Below are 26498 nucleotides of genomic sequence, written 5' to 3'. Positions count from 1 at the left end.
AGGGGAAAAAAAAAAAAAAAAAGCAGGAGGAGAATCACTAACCTGAAACCTTTAAGAAAAATATTTGATATTTTAGGGAAGTCCCAAGTTGTTGAGTGCTGTATTTGCACTACTTTATTAGGTACCTTACACATGAATTATTCATAGTAACATTTTCTCTATATTATGTTGTGCCAGCCTTAAAAATTATCACTTTCTGCTCTTCTTTGCCAGGAAAAGCATAAGCAACTAGTTTGGGGGATGTTTTCAGCATAACTTAGAAGAAGATAAATGTTATGCCCAGACTGACCTATTTGCTTAACTATGAAACAGCATTTGCCTGCTTCCAAAGCTAACAAAAACTAGCAGTAATAAAGTCCGAGCTCAAACTGTTGAGTCAGAAAAACAGGAACTCTGCTTCAGAATTGGGGTTTCGTATTTCCCCTTTTGAACTTGATACCAGAACTAGCAATATATTTTGTGTCTAAGAGACCATGAGAGACAAAATCTTCTGAATTTAGGGGGGGAGGGTAAATTTAAAATCAATTATTTGCCACAAAGACTTGGTTCTAAGCTTCACACACCATGTACTACTCCTTTTCATACTTCTATGGATGAGAAAACACTGAGGAGTGAATACAGCTGAAAAGGAAGGGCTACCAGAGAGGTCCTCCCATGAAAACCCCACCACCAGGAAATTAGGAAAGACTGAGGAAAGAAGAGAAGGAGAAAGGCAAGTCTGAGGAACTTTAAATCACACCTCTCCCCTGTTTATACACTGTGACAAAATTGGATGTTTTACTATTACAATTCTAAAGCCTGGATTTCAAAACTAAAAACTATGGAGAAAAGTAACTTCTAAAAACTAGCTGGGCGTTCATGCTTCACTCCAGGTCTGCAGCCAGACAATCTGCAAATACCACAGCGCAGCTATTCCGGGCAACAAATATTTAACTGTAATGTGCAATACTTCATACAAACAATACTTTAAAAAAAAGAAAAAAAAAAGCTTTGGGGAGCAAATCTGCCTGTTAAAGCACATGCACTTCTGTAGAAAGTAATGAAAAATAAAACCAGAAGGTGCACCGTGTGTACACTAACTGTTAAGTACACAGCGTGTTAGCTCAGCAGTCTAAGATGGCTACTTAAGTCTTACCTCTAAATACTCCTAACCATAAAAGTACTTCCTTTTTTCTGTCCTTAAAAGCAACTTAGAAATTTAATTGCAAGTTAACATGCAGGAATCTTAACAACAAAACCTCTTTCAAATTTTGTTATGTTGTTGGTTTATCCTAACATACAAATATCCCCAGTCTTAAACTGTTCAGCCTCTACAAAAACTAGCGATGCCACATAAGGCATTCCTCATCATTTACAGAAGCCCCATGGATTTAAGGGAGACAAGAAGCTTCACTCCAAACTACTGCCATAAGTCACTGTAATTGCCAGAAGTCTGTTATACCATGAAAAACCGACTCAAACTTAAAATGCATCAACACAATAAAGAATCATAATGTTTGACTACTTGCAGAATTTATTTAAAGACCAGTCAAAAAAACCATTGATTTCTAACCTAACACACTGTTCTAAAATCTGGGAAGTTTTCTTTTAAAGGGAAAGAGTATTTTAGTAAACATTAAACTAGTATTTGTTACATTAAGCAGACCTCTGTATTGAAAGGTTAACCAGAGATTTCAGAGAAAACTCACAGAAATTAGTTACAAACTTTTTTTTTTAGAAAAAATTATCTATAATTCCTGTAATAACTTGGATGTATCACCCCACCAGCAGTTTTCTTAAGCAAACTGAGAATTATCCTATGAACTTCACACAGAGGAAATACCCTGTTTTTAAACAACTAACCAAAATCTTTCCCTGTGTCTTACAACCCAGCAATCCGGCCGTAACCCAGCTGCATTTCTGCCTTGACATTTACTTCTATATTGCGAAGTAAAATCGTTTCATTTTCTCAGATGACTAAATGCACAGAAATTGTACTTAACCAGATATTATACAGCCAACATTTCTTTTTATGTGACTTCTGTGCATATGTAGTGGCTATCTTTAATCTGCAAGGTTACTTGCTGTTAAAAACAGTCTACTGCATTTCTCTTTACCATTCTAGACACAGTCTTTCTATGCAAATAGAAAAAAATAATATTTCCCCCATTCTTAAGGGGAACTAAACTCAAAAAACCCCAGTGCGCTGTTGGTCTATAGACATTCAACAAGCAGCAGCGCAGAACTTGTCACTTCCATTTCTGTGCATCACGATGACTAACACCACAACACACAACAACCCACCCAGTGAACATCACCTTTGTATCTCCCCAAACGCTGCGCTGGAGGCTCCTGGCACCATTTCTTGACTGTCCCAAGTATTACACAGATCACACTCAAACCCAGCCGACAATCTGACAGCAGAACTCCATCCTCGCAGGCTTCTGAGGCATAAAGTGTGGGGGAAGAGGGGATTACAGTGCTCCCCACAATTTCTTCTTTCCACTCCAAAATGCATCTTATCCCAGCACTCAGGGTGGGAGATCATCTTTGGAGATATATTTAATAGTTTCTGTTCTGGCAGGATCTTCACCTACATAGAACAAGGGTGTCCACACTGTGCCCGTTCCACTCTGCGCCACTCCACTCCTCTCAAACCACAGGCTCTTGAGCAAAAAAGAGGTTCTCAATAATGCTTGTCAAAAGGGCTCATGCACAATTTTATTTTTATTAAAATGCATGACACCTACAGTTATGAGAACCTCAAATTTCTCATTTTGTGTTTTCTTACGAAGCCACTGGAAAGCTGACTCTCGGCATCCATTGGCTTCTTGCTGGTTTTGGCTGGGATAGAGTTAATTTTCTTCATAGAGACTAGTACGGGGCTGTGGTTTGGAATTGTGCTGAAAACAGTGTTGATAATACAGAGATGTTTTTCTTATTGCTGAGCAGTGCTTACACAGAGTCAAGGCCTTTTCTGCTTCTCACCCCACCACACCAGCGAGCAGGCTGGGGGTGCACAAGGAGTTGGAAGAGGACACAGCTGGGACAGCTGACCCCAGCTGACCAAAGGGATATTCCATACCATACGACGTCATGCTCAGCATATAAAGCTGGGGAAGAAGAAGGAAGGGGGGGACATTCAGTTATGGCATTTTGTCTTCCCAAGTAACTGTTATGCATGATGGAGCCCTCCTTTCCTGGCTGAACGCCTTCCTGCCGATGGGGAGTAGTGAATGAATTCCTTATTTTGCTTTGCTTGCGCATGCGACTTTTGCTTTACTTATTAAACTGTCTTCATCTCAACCCATGAGTTTTTTCACTTTTACCTTTCCGATTCTCTCCCCTATCCCACTGGGCAGGAGTGAGTTAGCGGCTGTGCGGTGCTTAGTTGCTGGCTGGGGTTAAACCACGACACTCCTTTTTTGTACCCAATGTGGGGCTCGAAGGGTTTGAGACAATGACAGATTTGATTGGAATGTGCTAGACCAAATTTAGAGCTGTTATTGCTGTTTAGCTATTAATTGGCAGGCTTCTGTGCTTGCCATGGGGCTTGCTTGCCTGACTGTATATTAGAGTCTAGTGCTCATTAGTGGCTGCTTGCTGCTTTTGGTGGCTGCTGTACTGCTGATCATCTTACTCTGCTGTGCCTGGGAACATTATGATAACAGCAGCAATGGCGATGCGCCTGGGCTGGCAGATGGCCAGGGCATGGCTGCTGTTTCTGTGCTGCCGTACTGGACAGGCTGGACCTCCAGTGTGAACTCAAGTCAAAGGGACTGTGACCTGTGGATGAGCCCATGTGGGAGCAGGACACCCCAAAGCGTCTGTGGCCGTGAATAAGTCCACACCAGAGCAGGTGCATCTCAAAGGGTCTGTGGCTGTGGTTATGTCTGTGCTGCAGCAGGTGTACCTCTGAAGGGATTGTGGCCCAAGGGTAAATCCACGCTGGAGAAGGTACACCTCGAAGCCTCTGTGGCTGTGGATAAGTCCATGCTGCAGCAGGTACACGCTGAAGTGGCTGTGCATGAGGCCATGCTGGAACAGCTCAAAGCATGGATAAGCCCTCAACAGAGCAGGTACACCCCTGAGCCATAAGTAAGGACACGTTGGAGCAGGTTTACTTCTGAAGGGACTGGGGCTGTGGGTAAGGCCATGCTGGAGCAGGTACATCTCTGAAGGCATTGCGGTCCATGGAGAAGGCCACACTGGAACAGGTGCACCTCAAAGTGGCTGTGGATAAGTCTATGCCGCAGCACGTATACCTCCCAAGACACTGTGGCTCATAGATAAGGCTCCACTTGGAGCAGGTACATCCCTAAGGGACTGAAGTTTGTGGATAAGTCCAAGTCAGAGCAGTGGCAAGGGAAGGAGTTCATTGCAACATTAAACCCAATGGTCTGGTCCAAAGGGACCAGAGGTGGAGACTGTAATGGAAACACGTTTAAATTATTGTAACCCAGGATTTGAGTTGCATGTTATGGGAGTTACTATAGCAAGAACGCCTTGCTGCTAGCCAGGCTAGGAGCAAGGGGAGGAGTTCATTGCAATGTTAAACCCTATAACCTGGCCCAAAGGGACCAGGGGTGGAGATTATAATGGAAATACCTTTAAATTGTGGTAACCCATGATTTGAGTTGCATGTTACGGGAGTTACTATAGCAGGAACCACCTGAACCACTGGAGGACAAGCCTTACAAGAAGCAGTGCAAGTGCAGCAGTGACCAGACCTGAGCTGGCTTTGGTGCCCAATAACTCCAGGCAACACACCACCTCTCCTGTCCTGAGTGACCACCATAACAGATGGAGCCCAAAGTCATGGACTAAATGAACTCAGTAGACATTTTGTGGACATCTGTGGTCACTTTAAAGACATTTTATAGGTGTGGTCCATAGACTAAGGGAATGATATCTGCATATTATATCAAAGGATGGGAAGGGGGGTGGTGAATAATGAGGTTGTATTGGATAGTGTGGGACCTGAGCATGATGTAAATGGTACGGAATAATCACTGTGAGCAGCATTCAATTCCTAACATCTGCAAAGAGAGAGAAATCTGCATGCCACTATTCCTTACCATTCGTAACAAGGAAGCCAAAGTACACCTAGAGATTCAAGAGAGATTTAGAAAAACTGCTCTATATTTTTTTTCTTTGATCATCACAGAAGACTTGTTTCAAACATCAGAAATACTAGACTACTATTTTTTTTTCTCCTCAAGAAATTCTGAGAGCTAATGGATTGTGACCAGAAGTCAGTGAAATCAGGACAAAGGACTTCATTTAGGCTGCTTTAAACTTTGTTTTTGCTAGTTATCATCACCTACTTAACCTAGACTCCTGAAAAATACTTTTGACAAAAACTCTGAAAGAGCCGCCCTGCCATTTTAGCTAGGAATGATGAAAGCTTAATGGAGAATTACAGAAGCCAAAACCACCATTTTTAAATCTTGTAGATTCTTTTCTGTTTACTGTAACAAGAGAGCAAACAGATGTGGCAAGGGAAACAGAATAAGCATACCAGATATGCCAATAACAAGCCATTCCTTACTTGTTATTATCATTTACTTATTTTTTTAGAGGACTGAAACACACAAATTTAATCTGGCAATAAATCCAACTGCAGAATTCAATTAAAAATGGACATATCGAGATGTCTGTTTTATTAAACCACTACTTCCATGTCACAGAATGGCTGAGGTGGGAAGAGACCTCTTGAGATCACCTGCTCCAAGCCCTGCTCAGGCAGGGGCAGTGAGCAGGCTGCCTGGGGTGTCCCCAGTTGGGTTGTTAATCTCTCCGCAGATAGAGACTCCGCAACACCTCTGGGCAGCCTGGTCCAGTGTTTGACCACCCTCGCAGTACTAAAGTGTTACATGAAAGATGCTCCAGCTGTTTAATCATGAAAGAACTGTTTGGTGTACAAATTAAAAGTACTATTTGTTTTCTTAAGCATAAGATGACATTTTGCCTTATAAAAAACAAATTGGGATCAAGTAATGATTTTTCTTTTCCTAAATCCAGTGCCTTCAACTTAGAACAAGACCACAGCTATAAAATTATAATATGAAAAAGAAAAGAGCACAGAATTATTGCAAAATTAACTGGACTGAGCCCCTCCCCCCCTTATATTACTCATGCTCACACATGAAAAAATACACTAGTTAATTTTTTAAGGTCACAGCTTCTGGAAATGAACAAGACCAAATGCAAATCAAACCAGGAAGATATACCTCAGCTGTAACCTAAGAAAACTTGATGCAGGACTCAGTATGCAAAATCAAGACAGAACTCTACAACAGCATTTTTAAGTCATCAATTTATTGCAGAATGCTTACTACTGAAGAACACCCATCACACTAGGCCTCTCCACATTATTTGACTTCTCACATCAAATTCCCAGTAAGGTACCTTCTCCTCCTACCCCTTTAAAAGACATTTTATAGCTCATCCCTAATTATGGATGAGTGAGACAGATGGGGGAAGGGAATTACCCCATTTTAGCACATTTTATAATGGGATGTTCATTGAGTAGACTGCTTGCTGCTCTACAGAACTATGCCATGTTACCTACCCTTAAGAAGAGTTTGATTCTAAAGTCCTAAAAAATTAATCTCTATTAACAGAGACATAACAGATTAAGCTTCTTAAGCCTTTGGTTGGGGCTCAGCAAATTATACGTTAAGTGTTCGCAGGCTGTGCCCTCTCTCTGAGTACACACCATGAGATGCCCCACTAAAACCAGTAGAATAGCTTTGTAGGACTGTGTGTGTTTGTTTACACAATTGGGATCATTATGTCAGTCTTGCCAGCTAATTAAACTACTCCCGACTTTCCCTGTCTCTTAAACTGAGTAACAATAGGTTTTGAAAAACACACACCCTGAAATGGTCTGAGAAAGCTGCTGATCTCCACTGTTTTTAAAAACTTCTAAACAGTATCTAACAAAGAGGTTTTTCTTTTAAAGCATAATTCAGTTATTAGGGACATACCCTAAAACATTTCTAAAATTACTTTGGCTGTGAGCAGATGTATATGCTTTGTACAGGCAACAGAGCCTGATGAAGACGGGTGATTACCAGTCTTTGCTGGCAAAAAAAGGAAGCGTACATGGTTCAGCTGCAGGGAGAGGGGCAGTACCTTCCAACAGAAAGGGAGCAGTAAACACCCAGGGGATGGTGCATCTCAAGTGGCACCCGGCATCTGTGCAAGGTGTCTTGGCTTTGAATGAAGAACTAGCACTGATTAAATTGTTTTAAAAATGTGAGCTGAAATGTGCAGTAAATATTATTTCCAGCTGGAGCCATGCAAAAATGTTGCAGTTCTAACAAAAGACTTGGCCAGCCTCAGCAAAATTATTACAAAGAGGCAGCAGTTTGCATCTCAGCTGTATTTTAAAGGCTGAACTCACCACAAACTTGGGACAAATCAAGTTTTCTTTACGTAATTACTCAACTTCACTGATATGCACTGATTTGTCTGTGCGAAACTGAACCTGTGTGGAACTCTAAAGACAAACTGGAGTTAGCAGTGTATATGTACACAAGCAAGCATAGCTGTTTAACTGCTGATTAAACTTCACCAAGCAGTTAAGTAACAAAGATATAATGGATTGAAAAAGTCCTAAGGAATTTGTTCATCAGAGAAAGCATGAAACAATCTCAAGGCACGCAATGAGGTTGTGCCAGCATAGCAGAGGTGAAGGTAATGCATGGTCCAGATTTCTCTCCCTAAAGAGGCAGAGTCCTACCATAGATTTATAGGTTTGCAGATCCCGGCCTTGTCATGTAAAATTAATTCTCCAAGTATACAGAGCAAGAGGGTGGTTCTATATAAATGCTTCTCTGTGTGCTAAATGACACACAAAGCACGTCAATAGGTATATGCTCTGGTGCAAGTCAGGTCTAGAGAAAAATATTTTGTGTATGCTGGGCTACATGAAGTTAAACGGCTTTCATTTGGTGCACACTGGTGTTTCTTAGGCAGGATTTTCACAACACAGTGTCCAAGTTTGCACATCCCTGCGAAAGGCAGGGGAGGGAGCTGATGAGAAGTTTTCTCAGCTGGAACAGGTACCCATCAGAGCATTCTAGTTGCTCAACTGAAGGAGCAACATGCCACAACAGGAGCACCTTAAGATAGTGCTGCTGTGATCTGCAACATGAAACCATGGCCTCACTAATACCCCGGCAGCACTGCTTACCTCCTCCCTCTGCGCGCACACCATAAGCCAAGAAAAATGTGGGCTCATTTTTCACCTAATTCGACAGCAAACTTGTAAGAACACAGCGTGATTAATCCTGGAGATAACACACACTTCTATTGCAAGGTAAACTTTCAGTCAAAACCAACAAAGGGCGAACAGTTAATCCGTACGCAGCCAAGCTAGCATGACTGGCATCTTAGGTTTTAGTTGTTTAAGGTTGTGCTGGCACATACTAAGTATTCAGGAATTAAAAGGTGCCTTTTTTAAGCAAAGTGAGCCCTCTGTTTGCTGATGTATCCTGCTTATAGAGACGTAACTTGGCTGTGTTGTAAGTCACATGTACAGGAAACCGAAAGGACTGTAAAACCCGCAGGACTTTTTTTTTTTTTTTTTTAAACTTGGCAGAAGATAGCTGTTGTTCTTTTGTAAAAATGAAGCTCTTTAAGTCAGCTATCCCTATGTGTCCTTTCACTTACCACCTGTGGCTTTGACAGTGAAATCAAACCCATGCTCTCCTGCATTAATCAATTCCACACTTACAAGAAAGGTGTTCATGGCCATGAATTACTGCTAAAATAAGTGCTGGTATTAAAAAAAAGCGCAAGCTGATTTTTTTCCAGGTGATGCTGGTGGTAAAACAAAGGCTCCCAAGTGAGAATCCCAGTTGGCAATGCTCGTGCTAGCGACTTGCATCTACGTATGACACATTCATCGGGCTATGGGGTCTTGTTCTATATCATCAGTAAATACAACCTCTATGTTCCCTTCATGAGGGCAATGATACAGCAGCATGAACACAGGTAGAAGTTTTCTTGACAATGAACAGTTATGACCCTTCAAAAAAAAAAAAGGGGGGGGATTGGACAGGCTACTTTTCTCTGACTATACCAGCACTTCCCAGAATCTGGATGAACTCTTGACTATTCCCTGTCTTTAGGGGACAGGGTTAAGAGACTTTCTAAAAATCAATACATAACAGTCAAATAAAACACATTTAAGCCATTCTCTGCCTAAGCCAGGCACTGATGTTTCTAATAGAAAAACAGTTAGAAAAATCACAAGGTTATAACACCATCTCAGAAGAACATGGTGTCCATTATGGCCTGCAGACCACTCAAATAGACTTCTCCATTAGAAACAGTAGAAGGCAGCAAGTGCTGAGTTTTGGAATTGCAGCTGTTACTTCAATAATGAAGTCAAATGCACCTTTATCTTCCTTCAGCTTAAGTCTTACGAACAAGAAAGTAGGGTAAAAGATTCAAATATGGAAAAAAAATACAGTTTAATACAAATGCAACACAATCAATAGCAGGAAAAAACAAAAAGGCAAACAGTGACTTTGTAATCTTTTGTTTTCAGAGGAGAGGATTAACTCCTGTAGAACAGAGTGCTCCAGCTGTAAAGGGTGACAACAGAAGCCGATACATACAGCTCAGGCTCGCTGATTTAACTGTCTGGTTCCTTTTGAACTTTTAAACTCTCTAAATAGATGGGCTCCGGCAATTTCAAAATTATTAGTGTCTGTTTTGCCATACTTTGAGGAAAAGTGAAATAACAAAGTGTTCAGGAAGTGAAAGGTTATTTCTTGTGCATCTTCAGTAAACACGAAAGACACTGAGTGTACAAGAAAACCATATGAAGTGAACTGCAGATGCCAGCTTATAGTTGTTCTTGATCAAAAGCCTCAGAACTGAGGGTGGCCACATTTTCTTTCCATGCAGGAGGCCACCAGCTTGAGTTAAGATGTGAGAGCTTGGCATCCTAGGAACAAAACGAAAAACTAACCCATGCAAAATAGCAGATTTAAACACAAAAGACTGAGCCTAATGCAACACTTAAGCTAGATGGTACCTTTTATACTTCTTTTTTTCCCCTTAAACATCTAATGCCCGACAAACTAATACAGCTTTATTAAAAAAAAAAAAAAAACCAAACAAAAAACCCACACACAAAACTACTTTGTTATTATACCTTGATAAAATGCAGAGGACTGCAGAGACAGGTATTTATGGATGGCAAGCAACAGGAAGTTATGTAGACTGTACAAGTGCCAAGCCTTTTAAGGTTTGTTTTGTTTAATGTATCTCTTTGTGCTGCTAATGTCTCAAAATGAGTATAAAAGTCAGTTCTGCCAAATTAATTTCCTGAAAAACTGAGTCCACATACAAACGAATTTCTTGCAAGTTTTCCCTCTCCTCCCTCACTCCCCTGTCCAAGTCACAGATCTAGCATGGTCTGCTTCATTTTCCTTATCAAGAAAAGTAGAAGGCTTAGATCTACCCTTCCTCCTGACATATGAGGTGTAAGGATTTTTTCCAGAACTGCTGTCTCCAGCACAGCCCTAAGCACAGTAGCTCTCACAGGAGATCTAGGTACAACCTCCCACGTTGAACAAGAATTTTTTCCTGTACAAAATAGCATGAGTCAATATTACCTCAATCTCAACTTCAGCCAGTAAAATTAAGTACTTTTAAAAATCTGAAGTAGAAGACCAAAGTTATTTTGACAGAACATGCCCCAGACTGAAGGGTAATTATTAAGAGTACTGCTAATAAAATTAAATATTTCAATACCCTGCTGAATTCCAACTGGGCCACCTGATGGGCAATCCAGACTCTGCTCAGTCTTTGGATAGCTGGAAATGGCAGGAAACGAAACACTCAAGCAACAGCTTAAACAGCACTTAGTGTCTGAAATTGCTCAAAACTTGTACTTTTTTCATGTATTGGTCCCTCAACAAGCCAGGGTCCCTCTCAGATCCACTGTGCAAACAAGGGAGATTGCATACCACAGTCTGAAGAATGTGCAAATTTTCCTTTAGGAGTTTTCTCCTGGAAGTATGAATAGCAGTTGTCACTTAGATTTTGTGTTCAAAGGGAATTAAGCCTTTGGGGACTCAGGAGGGAACGCAGCATTTCCAGGAGAGAGTGGGGGAGAAACGTGTTGAAGGAATAAACAGGTTGTTTAGCCAAAGGCAGGCACTGACCAGTGACACAGCTGACATTAAAACACCCCAAGGCTTCTAAACCCATCAAATTCTGCACTATATGCTTATCCACCTGCAGACTGACTCCTTTTCTTTGTGAACCTTTCTGCCCCCTCCTCCAGTACACACACAGGCAACCAGTCTTGGACTCATAGTAAATCCTACATGCTTCAAAAGTCAGAGAATATAGCATTAAATACTGAATTTATTCAATGTATTAGCAGACCCTCAAAGAAGTCCAAAATACTTCAAAGAAGTCCAAAATACTTCATAGACCAAAGCTACCAGATATGCGCATTTATGACGGATGAGTTCCTTGAAGCCAGTCACTTTATAAAAGCTTGTCCTTTACTAGCAAGCCCTTGCTGCTACTTCTGGAGCTCCATAGCTACAGCAGAGCAGTGACTTGGTATTTCTGGAAGATGGGTTGTTTACTATCAAAACTGCTGACAAAGCAGAATCAATAGCAACACCGAGCCACTTACTCAAATACAAACAATTTTCCTATTCTTTGGTAGCTATAACTGCACTTGTTCAGAATCTTAACTCTGCAGGTAGGTTCCTCCTCAAACAAAAACTCCAATTTGACTTTTCCCAGGCTTTCACCACTACCTTGCTCCATAGTTCAGGATGATTTTTCACTTTCCACTTTTCCACCGACTTTATTTCCTATCTTACCTTTCACATCTTGGGGGGGGGGGGGGGGGGGGGGGGGGAGGGAGGGGTGGGAGTGTCTAACAGAACAGTTTTATGGGCCAGCTGTTTTAAAGTGTAATCTTAATCACACAACATGCAGAGAACCATGTTCATGTCACTTACCAAACAACTCATACAGTGTCAGAAGATGGTAAAAGGTGATGACAGGCAACACAAGTGGTACAGACTATATTTCTCCAAGTAGAAGCTGCTCTTCCACTTTCCTGTAGTTCAGTTTTTCTTGTCAGTTATGCAACTCATGTTACATTTGTACAACCAGTTCAGGGAAAAAACGAGAATTACTCTACCCAGTGAAACTGTTTGCAGTTTTATAAGCCCTTCAGCATGAAGAAAAACGTCAGGACCTGTTCCTTAAAAATCCACCTGTTTTCAATGGGCCAGGACATTAAAACCACTAAATCACACTTCCTCACTTCCCCCCTCCAACTTCAACCAAGAGAAATTGCAACCAATTTGCTCAAGAGGGCCAACATCAACTTCTTTTTCCAGTAACCTAGTACTTTTTAGTATTATATCAGTTTTTTGGAAGGATCAGGTGAATGGGGAAAACAAATACTGGATGGGGTACCTAAAGCACTGCCAAAGACATCCAGTGCAGAATAATCCCCCCCAATGGGCCACTTCATGTACTGTATAGAAACTATACCAATAGAAGGAAGTAACAATTTAGCTGCCAAACACCCAAAATGCTGTTCTGAGACTCCACTTTCCTTTTTGATGAGGTTCCAGCATATTTGTCTCACCCTACTAGCAAAACAGAGCAGTACCAGTCCATGAAAAAAAGTTTTCTTTGCAAAAGGCAGGCTCTGAGTATTAACTGACCAAATCATGTGCTTGAACTGTAGAAGCCATTTTCTATCAATTCAGCAAGCATTTGCCATTACGAATACCTGACATCTAATTGCATTTTAAGTGCTTTAGAGATCTAGAGCAACTCGGAGTGTGTTTACAGGAATAATGCCCAATCTTTAAGGAATTGCAAACTGTTGGACAGGCTACAAAAGAACTTAAATATTGCCAGTTTATTGTCCAGAAGAAAACATTTTGTCATTTTTAATTGCCATTGAACATGAGATGAGTCAGGAACCAAGACCCAACACAGTCTTCTCTCCATAACCTGGCTTCTCAACATGCTTTCTGGTTCATAGGTTCTCATAACAATCCTTTTCACATCTAAATACAAACCAGTCTTAAGGGTTTGTTTTTATGTGTAAAAGCTTTAACCTCTCAAAACAATTCAAACGCCTTCCTCTTTGTGTAAACACAGAGCAGCTCTTTCTTGTGCAATTCATGCCCAACTAGCGTACGGATTCAAGGGTTCTCCATTTGGGTTTGTGCTGTATTCTGAACCTCTCTTCCTCATACTAAGTCAGGCAGCAGCAATGTGCCAAGAAACCTGAGGCCAGTTTTACAGGTGAAAAAGGCATTTCACCTCCAAATCAAGGGAGGATGGGGAGGTACATGGTAGGAAAGAGGTAAAATCTTCCTGCCCACAACAGCAGGCATCACTGTCAGGATGCTGCCTACGAAAACGGAAAGATTTTTCCCCTCTACACAAAAAAGGGAAGCTGGTTTCTGCGAAATCAGTCTTTTATTTGCAAGACTGAACTACTACAGAAGCACCCGTCTAAACTTACTGAATTAGTATCACTTATTCTTCCAGCCAAGAATCCCAGATTACTTCCAGTCCCCCAACACGTAAGGTAAAAGAATTAAAGTAAGTTTAAATTGCAGACTCCGTTTGACTACAGAAAAAATGAGTTTAAAAGGTATGTTGATTTTACCCACTGAGTCTGTCTAGTGATTGTTCAGGTACACTTCAGCTTTTTGCTTTGCAACTGATATAGGTTTGCTTTCCAAGGCTTTTGTAGATACTCTCCCCAGATCTTGCTTCCCATTTGTTTTTTAAATAAACTCATTGAACATACAAGTCAATTTGGACATACAGAAAACAGCATATTCTTGAACAGTTCAAGATTTACAGAATCTACCTCTCAAAAAAGGCCACTTTGAAATTAATTCTGAAATATTTTTGCAGTGCAGAGCCTTCCAGGAGTTCACAAACTTAAAAGTTGTTCCAGTTCTGTGTTGATACTCTTGTGCACATCTAAATCCACTTGACCTGGGTTTTTACAAGTTTTTCACCTAACCTTTCCCAAAGGTCAAATGTTTGCAGTTTTGCTCTGTAAGATCATAGTATATTCTCTGTTCCACTGGACTTTGGGGCAAACGGCTTGCAGATACTTAGACATATAACATATTTAAGAACTGAATCACTAAAAATGCATCGACAAAAACACTTGTAAAATCTGGCTACGATCACTAACTTTTAACACCACAAACGACAGCAAGAGCCTGACGTGGTCTGTTGTTTGCTCAGACATGAGCAGCATGTCCTTAACTGGCTCTGTATTTCAAAGCACCTGTCTCGGTGTCACCTAGCACAAACCCAGATCAAGGTGCAACTTCCTGTGTGTTTTAAAAACAAGTGCCAGGAGGAAATGCCTACCACTCCCCATATATGGTCAAAACTGAACTTAATACTGAGCTTCAGCAGCCATGAATAAAACAGTACCAATGTACATACATTCTGCTCAAGAACAAAGATGCATAGAATCTTCTCGAGCAAGAGTTAAATTGGGCTAATCAGAATTAAGTTTAAACACCAACGCAACTTTGAATTATTTCCATCTCCCCCCTCCAAAAAAAACCCCAAACTTTCTCGCACTGCACTAATCTGCCCTCCAGGTCTCTATGCCTCAAAATACACCCCCACATCCCTAATCCATCCGAGCTGCTGCCCGCCACACATCTCCCCAGCACCACCCCATCCTCCTTCTAAGCACAGACTCGATGTCTGTTCAAACAGAGCCAGCCAGGTCCAGCCTCTCCTGCCACACCAAGCGACTGCCATATTGTCTTTCTGCCATCAACCTACACGGAAAGCAGCAGGGCTGACACGCTTCAGACTTCTGCTTCCTGGTGCTCCTCATGTATGAGCTTTCTACACATATCCTGAAAATCCCAACTCAACAGGTTTATCCAAACAACATAACAATTGTTTTCACACACACGTGCGTAAAGCAGAATTACATTTTTTTAGGTATGCGGAGAAGGCGGAAAGCAGGTGCAACTTGCCAACTGCCAGGTTACCTGCTCCGCATCCCTGCTTGTCCTTTCGGGTGACAGACATCCGACCGACAGGTGACCTGCCTGCACCATGGCTGTCACCAGCATTAGGGGAAGGAGCACTTACAGAGGGGGTCTGAAAGACGTCCAGAAAGCGTCTCTCTTCCTAACACACACACAGGCGCCAGACTGACAGCTGGACCCAATCAATTTTTCCAAGCCCTGAATTTGCACGTAAGTGCAGGGCAGCAGCATCTCCACAGCACCTCTGCTTGCAAAGGCGACCGAGGACCCCTGTAAGCTCACAGGGGGTCTGAGCTCGCTCATGAGCACCTGGGTATTTTTTAAGCTCACCCATTTCCACCAGCGGGCAGAACCAAAGTTATCTCATTCTGGTTCCTCCTGTCACCAAAACCCGGCCTCCCCCGCCGCGGCCGCGCAGGAGTCGCCGCTCGCCGCCGCCGCTCGCTGCAGCGTGGCCCTGAAAACCCCCTCCCCGCCCGGCACTGCCCTCACGGCCTCGTCCCCGCTACCCACGCCGGCCCCTCTCCGCTGAGGGGAAGCCGACGGCACCGCACACCCGAGCCCAAGCGCCGGCCCCGGGCCCGGCCGCCGCGCTGAGCCCGGGAAGGGGCCGGCGCGACCGCCGGGGAAAGCCCCGCGCCGCCCCCGCGCCCGGCGCCGTCGGCCATCTCGGGAGCCTCCCTCAGGGGACGCGCCCGCTGCCCGCACCACCCTTCCCCGGCTCCCCTCGGCCCAGGGCCCGGCCGGGGGTTGCGGGAGCCCCCTCCGGCCTCACTCACCGCTTCCGTCGCGCCTCGCCGTGCGGCGGGGCGGGCGTGAGGCGAGCGCGGGGCGGTCGCGCCGCTCAGCCGCGGCCCCGCGGGGCTGGGGGGGCGGCGCGGCCCGGCCCGGCACGGCCCGGTGCGTGTGAGAGCGAAACCCGCGGAGCGCTCGGCAGCGGCAGGGCGGCGCTCCCGGCACGGCGGCGGCGACGCCCGCCTGTGGAGCATGCGCCGGGCCGGGCCCGCCCGGGGGTGGTGCCTCGCCGTGGCCGCCTCTGGGCGCCCGGGCGGAGGGGGGGATGGCGGCCTGGGGTCGGGGCGCCGCTCCGCCGCCGGGGAGGTTCGGCGGCCCGCGGGGGCGGCAGGAGGCGGCTCAGGCCCTCAGAGGCCGCCGAGCCCCGGCGGGGACGGCCCTGCCTCGGCCGCAGCGGCGTGCCCGGAGCCCCGGCAGGGAGAAGGCGGGGGCTGGGGTTACAACGGCTCTGTCTCCTGGCTGGAGGCACAAGTGGAAGTAGGATCAGTAAGAAGATGATTCCGTTCAGTAAGATGATTCCCTCCTTCCCACACACCCGCACGTATTTGGCATTTTCTTCTGAAAGAAGAGCCAATCTGCTGCTGCCTTTTGGGGGCACCGTCCTAATAGCTGAATTGCTCATAAAAAAAAAAAAAAAACAACCCGCCCTAGTAAACGTGCCCCCTTTCTACGTAATGGGAGAAGGATGTAAGGCAGACTAAGCAGAGCACGCTGATAACCTCTTTTTGTCAAGGTCTTCTTGGGCATGGCAGCACATGGGTGTGCAAGTGCCTTTGCCATTATGAAGCGTTTATACGCCGATAGAGTTAATCGGTCCTGGCTCATCTGCCTTGTGCCTCAGCAATCCTGGGTTTTGAACCTTTTCTCCAGGAAGCCAACCCAAAGCTTTTCATCCCCCACATGGGAGCTGGGAGGCAGGGGCCGATCGTGTGCATGTCTGGGCGGTTGTAGTTTATAAACTAAAGATGGATAATCATTGTATTTTTCCCCCTCTCCCAAGAGGAAACAAGCCAGCCCTTCCCCACCTGTTTCCACAGCTATCGGGGAACCAGCAGAGCATAATTTGGATGCTTTCGCACCGCGTTAACCTTTTTCCTCAGCCGCATGGCATCGTTGGGTCTGGATTAACCATCCGCTGTGGGTGCACGGGAAAGCGCTGGAGTCTCACCCCGTTTCCTTCACTCTGGTAATCTTAACTCAGGTTAGACAAGAGCCTGAGGTTGGAAGGAGAGAGGTCAAACCCTGCAGACACGTGTGGCCATTGCTATGGCTCTCAGGCCCAACTTCTTCTTGCTCTGGTTCCCTGTCCCCCTGTGATCTGCCCACAGGGGCTGTGCTTCCTCGATTAGCTTTCATTCTTGCTAGCCCTTTCCACGGCTTTGCCTTTATAATGGTAAAATCAGGTTTTCTCGGTGCATTTTCATGCCCAACAACATACCAGATCTTTATTATTTATGCTTTACAGGCAGGACTCATTTCCCAGCACAGCAGTTGATGCTGTGAATGTCCTTAAATCCTGAAGCTCAGACCTGCAAATCAAAGCAAAGCCGAGGAGGTGGCTGCGACAGGAGGATTGCGTAAGGGGCTTAGCCTTGGCTGCTCCTGGCTGCAGCAGCTCAGAGGAGAGCAGCATTACCTCTGCCTCCATCTAAATCGGTGCCCAGAGCCCAAGACCATGTCCAGGAATGACCCAGGCTCCCAAAGGCCGTGTCCTCCAGCGAGAATTAAATTCTCACGTGCTCACACACCTCATTTTTAAAAATGGGCCTGAGCTCCTATGGCACTTAAGTCTCACAGAAATTGCGTGTTCGGTCTCCTAGTCCTGCCTGCAATGTGAGCGTTTTGCTTTTTCTCCTTAATTTCAGGACACTGATGTCTGCTGATTTCTACTAGTTGTTCTGTGGCATGTAACTGGGATGAAATCAATGTGCTTCTAAAAATTACTCCAAGAACTATGTTAATAACAGGGGAGGATTTCCAACCTATACCCAAAATGATCTGCTTTTACCACAACATACCATCCTATGGGAAGGATGTAATTTTGTATTAAAACCTTTAAAGTAGTTTTCTCTAAGGAATTAATCACATGTATTTGTAGCTGAATATGTTTTCTTGCTTATAATGAGAATAGGCTTGCAAAGCGCTGCAGAAAATGCCTTTGATGCAAAATAAATTTTTCTTTCCCCTGGAAATACTGTACTGGGGTGCAGTGACAGGTCAGAAGAATTATTTTGTATCTTACGCACGTCTTTATTTTGCAACTTCCCGGATGCGCTGATATCGTCCACAAAAAAAAATGGCAAAATACAGATGACTAGACTTGACTGTCCTGGTACTTGTGAATTAAAAATCAAACTGAATTCAAACAAGTTCTCTCTTGTAGCCTTCTTTAAAGAATGGGTAGGGATGGATGCACAAATTACGCCTTATTTGTCTGCTCTACAGCTTGGTTTTCAAGCTTCCAGAAGCCAAACTTCACCTTTGCCTCTGAAATGGTGATGTTTTCACACTACTTTAAACAGTGTAAATGTTTAGAAAGCTTTTTTTTCTGTAGCATTTCAAGGTACAGTGAGGGGCCCTGCATACAGTAAAGTGTTTTAAATCACCAATGCCATCAGCTTGGAATTGACTGGGCCTTTACATAAATGTGATTTAATACTATCTAAGTGGTTTCAGTTTGTCATTGATTTGTTCCTGGCAGTAATTCTGGAGCCTGGTTCTTCTCATACGTACTAGCAAAAATCAGGAGGAGGTAATGAAGTCAGAGGCGCAGTGTAATGTGTAAAATGGGCTGCTGACTTTCAATGTCAGCGATTCCTTAAACTGTAATAGTAGTAGAAAGTATTCTGAGAATAATTCTCTGTGCTTTTGTATGCTTCTGCAGAGTGTCAGGCTATTTTCAGTGCTGCTCAAATTAGAATTTATTTTTTAATTTTTTTTCCCGAAAGAAAAACATTCTTCCATTTTTATGTTCAGAAAATAAAGTGGGAGTTACAAAGGACAGCAAGTCAAGCATTTTTTGATCTTTTCACTTAGAGTTATTTTTTCTAACACAGAGAGCAGAAGCTGTTCTCAGCTGGACCTGCTCTGGGTTTGGTTCACCCTGTGGCTGGAGCATGGGGAGCAGCCAGGACGCGGGGCCAGGAGGAGCAGGAGGACCAGGCTGTTGGGCAGCGCAGAGTTGGGTCAAGCGAAGGGAGTCACACAGCAACAACCTTCGGTGCTCCAAACCATCCACTGGGTGCCCGTCAGCTGAGTGTCGCGGGTGAATTCACCCTGCACCCTCCTCCATGTCCTGTCTCCCCATCGACGAAGTGGGTAGCGGTGTACACCATCACCATGCAGTATCTTAGAGACTGCAAGGCCCCCGGATACTGCAGTGATGGGGTGGGACTTGCCACGGGAGCTGTATAAATAGATATGCAAGTGCACCAGTTCTTTCATCTGATCTGTTGCTGAATTTATCTTAAACTTCCTGTGCTCACATAACATGCATGAAACTGTGTTTGTGACACTGTTTTCAGAGTGCTTGTCTCCACTTGGAAAAGCAAGTGAGAGAATTTATTTTGAGACATCAGGAATGTGTGAATTACTTGTTCATAATTAACTACTTTTAAAGATGGTGTTCAACCTTTTTTTTTAAGCTAAGTGGAGTTTCTAATAATCTTAGTTTGGGGAAGGAGAGGTACTTCATGTCGGTAGCCCAAATTAACTTTGCAAAAAAAGGATTACATTTTGTCCATCCAAAGCAGTGCTTGTTCTGCTGGTGCCATGGCAGCTGCTGCTGAAAGCCAAGCTGCGGGGGGATTTCCTGTGCAGGGCTGAAGCGAGGTGGTAGAGCGATGTGAACTTCCCTGGCCGGGGGGCTGGAGTTTGCACACTTTGCTCCAACCTCGGGAGCACAGAGATGCTGTTTCCGTGTCTCAGCCCTGCATCAGGCATGTTCATGTTGCTGCTTGCCTTCATCGTCTGTTTTTTTCCGTTGCCAGCTTTTTGGTTCTTCATTGTCCACTTAACAAACCAAAGCAACAGCATTATTTGCATTTTTTTTCCAGATTTCTCTGCTGAAAAACATACCTTATGTTCATTTGTTGTGAAGCAGAAACTGGGTTTGTGTAAAGAGCTGTAGAGCGGCTGCAAAGGATGGAGTTACACCAGGGCCCATGGCTGGGCAGCTGGCACACAGCAACCAGTGCAGCCTAAATCTGGCTTCTCATCTCAGCCGTTGCTGCTCTGAGACGTAATGGAGCAGTGTGGTGATGGTGGTGATGGTGGCCAGCTCCAAATCCCACTTCTGATTCCCCCTCCACTGAAGTCAGACTCATTCAGTGAGCACCTTTTAATTGTGCTTCAAGCAGACTAATAAAATATGCAAAGACAAATCAATATTGCCCAGAACCTCAAATGCATTTTCTTCAGCTCATCTGCTTTCCAGCACAGCTGTCTCCAGAAGGATGAGTTTGGTGCTGGCACAGTTCATGGGTACCCACTTGCTGCCTGGCTGCCTGCCAGCCACAGCACTAGGGCTAGGTGCACTTGTTTATATACTAGCTCCATATATATAAAAATATATATATAACCCAGAAAAAGCTGTATGTGCAACAGTTGGCTTTTATAAGGGCAAGTCTAGCACTAACTGGAACTGGAGGTGGGTCTCCTGGTGGGGAGGGACGAATCAGAGCAGTATTCAACCAGAGCAATATTTAAATGTTTTAGGATTGGAAATGCCACATTTGTCACCAAAATGTTCGCCTTTCCGTAATGATACAGAACACTGATTCACGTCCCTCACTGTCCACAGATCACAGAGCTTGTTTACATGTCTGGGGGCATTTCTCAGGTCAGTGTCCAGAATCCAAGACCAGGTGCCCCATCTCTTTCAGAACACACGTAATCGGGAGCATGCAGCACTTCTAAAACCTTTAATGAATTACTAGCAGCCAGGATATACAGCCTTGCTCGGACAACTTCCAAAGCCCATTCGGTTGCTGCTGGTTTTCTCATGTGTACTTTTGGAAACTACATTTCCTTGGTCTATGTTATAAAGCAGCATTTTTATGTGGCATTTGCCATATTCCTCCTCCCTCTGTCATATAGAGAGAATTAAGGTCATGTTTCCAGGAAGGGTGTTGCTCATAATGGCACAGAGGGTTCAGAAATACAAGCAGGATGGCAGACAAACTCCAAATCTGGAGAAATGTGGACTTTTTCCCAAGCCCATTAAAGATGAGCAACATCACCGTCAGCAGCTTAGTGCCCCAGTCTTTCCCTTCGTCCTGCCATGCTACTTAACCATGTGCCTCGTTGATCGGCAGGACTGTGTGGCTGTTGTGAAAGGGAAAAGGAAAAATGAAAGATGTCAGTGATCTCAGAGACAGAGAAAGGTGAGGTTCAGGCTGGTCTCTGTCACCCTGGTTTGCGTTTAAATGGCACAGTCTACAATAAGAGGATAATTGTTACAATGCATTTGGATATTGTTAGCTGTGGGTTTCAAATGCGCTGAGAGCATTCAAGTTGCAATACAAAATCTGGTGAAAATAGCTGATGTTACCATTTCATTCCATGAAACCTGTGGAGGTGAAAAGCAGTGTAGGATTCTTCTCCCATTTACGTAACTCTGTTTTTCCTCATTTTCTCTGAAGTGAAACACACTATATTTCATGCAATTCTTTTAAAAGGTTGTGGCATGTTTCCTTTAACTTAGCTGAATTAAAGGGGTGAAAAAGTGAAAAATCCTTAGACTAAGAAGGAACTAAATAGATACTGCGTTCCTCTAATAATTTTCAGATAAAGCACCCACTGTGGATGGTGATGAAAATGAGTTTTCCTTTAATGGGGATGCAAATGCAACTGCAGCAGCATGTCACAATTACATCCAAAATTAATTAGGCTTCATTAGGAATAAGCCTCTGGAAATTTTAATTTCCAGAGTCCCCTGGAGCACTGCATTTCAAACCAGAATGCAGCAAGGCTTTGGATGCTGGAAGGGGAGCATCACATGCTGTCTTGAGACATTGTTGTACTGCACTGGGTGGAAATTTTTCTAAAATAAACACATGACTTCTTTTATCACTCTGGGGACGTGAAGCCAACATGTTTAAGGAAATTGCTTGCATATGAAATACATCAAATCAGCAGGTAATCCCGGGCACACGTCAGAAACAGCAGCATGGAGCCTCTCACGTTGTCTCTGCTGATCTGTACCCATCTAAATGGGTGCAGCGTTTTATCAGTGCGCTTCCACAGGAAAGATACTGACTCCTCCTCATCCACTTCCCTCTGGAAGAACTGCTTCTGCTCTGGCGCTCCAAAACACTGACCCTAAAGGGCATCTGTGCATTCACGTTTTTGCTTGTGTGTTTTTGTTAAAGTCATGTTCTCTTTATTGAAAAAATGCAGGAGGTGTGACTCCCAGTTATGGAAAACAGCTACCCCTGTAACATCACAGTAACAGTTAAAACTGCTGATGTTCAGACCTGTTACTGACCTCACCTACTCCTCTACCAGCCCTTTCTCTAGGGCGCTTCGCTACGAGCTCTTTGCTACCGCCAGACCACAACTGCCTGTGCTGGTGCTGCCCTTGTGCATGCAGCCCTCGACTCATTTCCTTGAACCTTCCACCACCATCCCCAGGTTGGTCCCAGCAGCGAGGACAAGACCCACGGATGGTGTCTTCTTGGGTGGAGCAACACGATGGTGTTGGAATGGGGTCCATGGCTCTGTTGCCCATCCGCCAACAGCTCGAATAGGAATCATTTGCTCTCACAGACTTATTTTTAGGCAGGAGGAATCTGAAGCTTGTGCAAATGTTTAAACACATGTCTCTTGAATTATTCAGTGTACTTTGCCTGCTTCTGGAGTTAATTAAAATGGAGGGCAGTCAATAGCAAGCTCTCACTTCAGGAGACGGTAGGGAGGAGGCAGCAAACTGTGGCAGAGGGAGTGCTGAAAACCACCTGCCCTCTCCACCCCTCCTGCACCGCAAGCCGCCACACCGTAACTGCTGTGCTCCCTTGGCAGTACTGACCACCAGCAGCAGAGCACCAAATCTTAACGAGTTTGCCTTAATTTAAGGAGACCGGTGTGTGCACAGCACCAGGGACTGACATGTCCTGAGCTATGTTTGAGGCTGCAGTGCCTGATTTCAGAAGATCCAGGGAACCATCCAAACCAAGAGCTCTTTCCCTCCCGAGCAGCCCCACTCTTTTTTCCCATTTTCTGCTGCAGTTGAATGAGGCTTTTTCCAGTGTCAGATGCACACCCCTGTGTATCAAAAAACCACCAGACTAAGTGCAGCTCTCATCCTCTTGAAGTCAATGGGGAACTTGAGACTGGGATCATAATTTCACCTATGATCTGAAGTACATGTCTGAGCCCAAGCCCTTTGCAGTCAAGAGGAGTCTTTGGCTCCAGCAGTGTTTGGTCCCAGAAAGTTTGTAACATTAACCCAACATAAATGCATGATCTCGTGTAAGGGTATATTAATCCATACATAGATGAATGCCCCTCTCCTGCTCCTGTGAAATGTTATGAAGAGCAAATTACATATCAAGTTGCACAATCTTGACTTTATCATCTGCCTGAATACAGAAATGATAGCAGTAACTTTGATACTGTACCACACTGAAATACTCAGTTCCTGATGAGTATTTTTGTCCCCAATCAGACATCAATTAAAGTCACAGTTTCCCTTTGTGAATCAAGCTACTGACAAAAATGCAGGGTTTACATATTCTTCAACAACTCAGCTAGCAGATATCTCCAAAATGTGAGATACAGTCAAAAATACTTTATGCAGAAAGGAGAAATGATCATGCCATTCTCTGTTCACACAGTACTCCTGGGGACTACTTTTTCCGGTAACAGGCACATGTAATCGCCATTGCTGTTACTGCACAGCATTTGCACTGAGTGGAAAAGGACCCCTCACCTGGAAACAGGAGCAAGAACATAATCACAGCACTCCACCGAGAATAGCGAGAGCGGGAATGCAGCTCCAACACATCAACTCGATTTTACTCTAAGAAAGTGCAAATATTACCACGATTGAGCTGAGCGTATTTGCAATGAATGAATAATGTTGAATTGTCGTGAAGCTCATGAAATTTTGCAGGCACGGTGCTCTACTTGAGCAGGTTTTGGAGCTGGCACGCCAAGAAGATACCTCTGTATCTGAAGAAAAAGTAGTGTTGCGTGGCTGAGCTGCTGACATTTCTGATCACACAGACTTCACCACAGTCTTCATCAACTTGTGTTTTTCATTCTACTTTGTCCAACATCTCTAGGCTCACATTCAGAAATTGCTTAACCTGACCTAAAACCAAGTTACATTCTGGTACATCTAATATTTGCACATATCGGGACATTGCAATTAGGCTACTTGATTTGTAAAGATGTTTAATCAAGAAGGCCTGGATTAAAGTTCAAGTTGAAGTGCTCTGCGCTAGCCAGAGACGATTTGAATGAACAGTAGTTAAAACAGAGTCTGATTTATATGGGGCACTGCTGGACTTTGAAACGACAACCGTGTGCTTGAAACTCTGTTGGGAAGGATTCTTTTTATTTTAGTACAACTAAAACGAGGCTTTTTGGTACCAATGCTGCATGCTGAACACTAACAGAAGTCACACTTAAAAAAAAAAGCATTTTGGGAAAAGGCAACATCTTCACCTGGTTTCAAGGCTGAGCTCTAGCAGACAATGGAAGTCTTTTATCCTGTTGTTGTCAGAAGTTGATAGCAGCTGGCCAGCTTGCTCGGAGCAGAAACTTCGACCCTTAAAAGGATGATTTGTGGATGAGAGCCAGGAACAGAACAGCCGTTCTTGTCTGCAGCCTCGCAGCCCTGAGGAGACGTCGCAGGAGCAGAACTGCTGTTCTTCTCATGCAAAACGTGGGTGGGAAGGCGACGGCCTCCAGATGGGAAAAGGGGACTTTCCTGATGAAAAAGCCTGAGAACCACTGGGTTAGAACAAATCCATCTGGAATGACAGCTGAGACGTGTCACAAGAAAATTGCCTTGCCTTGAGATCAAACCCATAAATTACAGACAGCTTTATCAGAAAACGGATGGTCCTCAGAGACCTTATTTTTGAGCAGAAAGCAATGTGATGTATCACTGTATGCATGTTGTTTACATCTTGCTTTAACACGGTCTGTGGGAGGAAGTCCTCCACTGCCAAAAAAGACTTGATAGTTGCATTGTTCATGTGTAGCAATATTTAGACATAGCAAACCCACCAGTATTTATAAGAAGTCTGTCCCACTATGATATCAGCGGGAAGCTCCAGGAAAAAGAGGTGGACTCTATGTCTGCTGAGCTTGAGAGGGAGATAAAGGCTCCCAGTAAATCTGATCGAAGAGGTGTTGTTTTCAGGCACAGACAGCGTTTCAGTTCCTGTCCCATGCCAGAGCTCGAAGCTGTACTTGTTGTAACAGGAAATGAGAATCACAATCTGAAACCAGAGGCCCATGTCATTCGAACAGGCTCTTTGCTCTCACCAGTACTCGACCTGTACTGCAGTACACAGCAAGCAGCTTTGCTGCACGTCCCACTAAATGATCCAGGTTGGTCATTAACTCCCAAATCTGACCCAAGGCTGGGTAGGTGAGGAACCTTATTCCTTGGACCTGGTCCATAACAAACCTTGTATGTGCCTCTGAGCAGTTAACTTACTTCCCTTGGGAAGGACAAGAACTTTTCAGTTTCTAGTACGAGTCAGCGCCCTAACTGTATTCATCAGTGAACACCCAAAGCTGTCCTTGGAGCAGCACCAAGAGGACCTGGCTGAATGCCATGCTACTTCCCGCCCCAAGCTCCACTGCCACCTGCCTTTCTCCCAGGAAAGGGAATGCACATTCCCTGAGCACCTGCTGGAACCTAAAAGGACAACAGAAATAGCTAAAGAGAGATGAAACCCAGCCCTAGCCAGCCTGCAAGCTTGCAAATGCTTCCACCCCCAAGATCCCACAGCTCCTCTGCTCTCCTGTTCATCTTGTAACCAAAACGGGAGCGTGGCATGGCACGTGAAGGAGGACCGCAGGCATGTTGCTGTCATACAGCCAGGGAAATTTCCCTGCACCATGGGAAATTACCGCCTCTCCTTTTTGGGATGAGCATATTCCTGCCCAGGTCAAGGGGTCCCCACAGGCTTCGGAAAGAGGCAGAGAGGAAGCTGAGGGTTGACTGTTCAGATTTTAATCTATCTAGAACTTAAACTCTTGGGAGCAGGATGTCTTGTTTATCATCTGCAGAGTTTCTAGTACAATAGAGTCCTCCTCCAGAAACAGACTCAAGCTGCTATCATAACACCAGTAATAATTTCCCCTGTATAAATGATGCACGCTGGCAAAATGTTCCATCATGGCTGTACAGCACCGACCCCGTCTGGGCCCACAGACATAGCCAGCAGCACGGTCTGGCAGAAACGCCTTCTAGTAAAGAAGATCAGAGAAATAACAAACTATCTAATTGCCATCTTGGAGCAGACCGCTGGTTGAGCTAATCCCCATCCTCTCCCCGGAGCAGCGAGCAGCAGCCAGGGCTACACAGAGAAGCACAGGGCAAGGCCCTGGACAGTCATGAATCATCCAGTCCAGAAGGAAGGGTTTTCTAAACACCACTAGGTTAATGACCACACTTAACATCGGTATCAAGAATAAATT

The 26498-nt window shown here is 44.4% G+C and overlaps 1 protein-coding gene across 2 annotated transcripts in view; it reads right to left on the bottom strand.

The window, feature by feature from the left end:
• The window catches only part of JAK1 (Janus kinase 1), a 64799-nt gene extending 48944 nt beyond the window's left edge, over positions 1-15855 (bottom strand). For both annotated transcript variants that reach the window (XM_075711686.1, XM_075711688.1), the window contains exon 1: positions 15821-15855. The gene's annotated coding sequence lies outside the window, so the exon portion shown is untranslated. The remainder of the gene's footprint in view (positions 1-15820) is intronic.
• Between the last annotated feature and the right edge of the window lie 10643 nt (positions 15856-26498).

This window comes from Pelecanus crispus, chromosome 5, assembly GCF_030463565.1.
Source record: "Pelecanus crispus isolate bPelCri1 chromosome 5, bPelCri1.pri, whole genome shotgun sequence".
NCBI lineage: Eukaryota > Metazoa > Chordata > Aves > Pelecaniformes > Pelecanidae > Pelecanus > Pelecanus crispus.
Note: the sequence above shows the minus strand (reverse complement) of the source record. Positions and strands in the feature narration are given on the sequence as shown.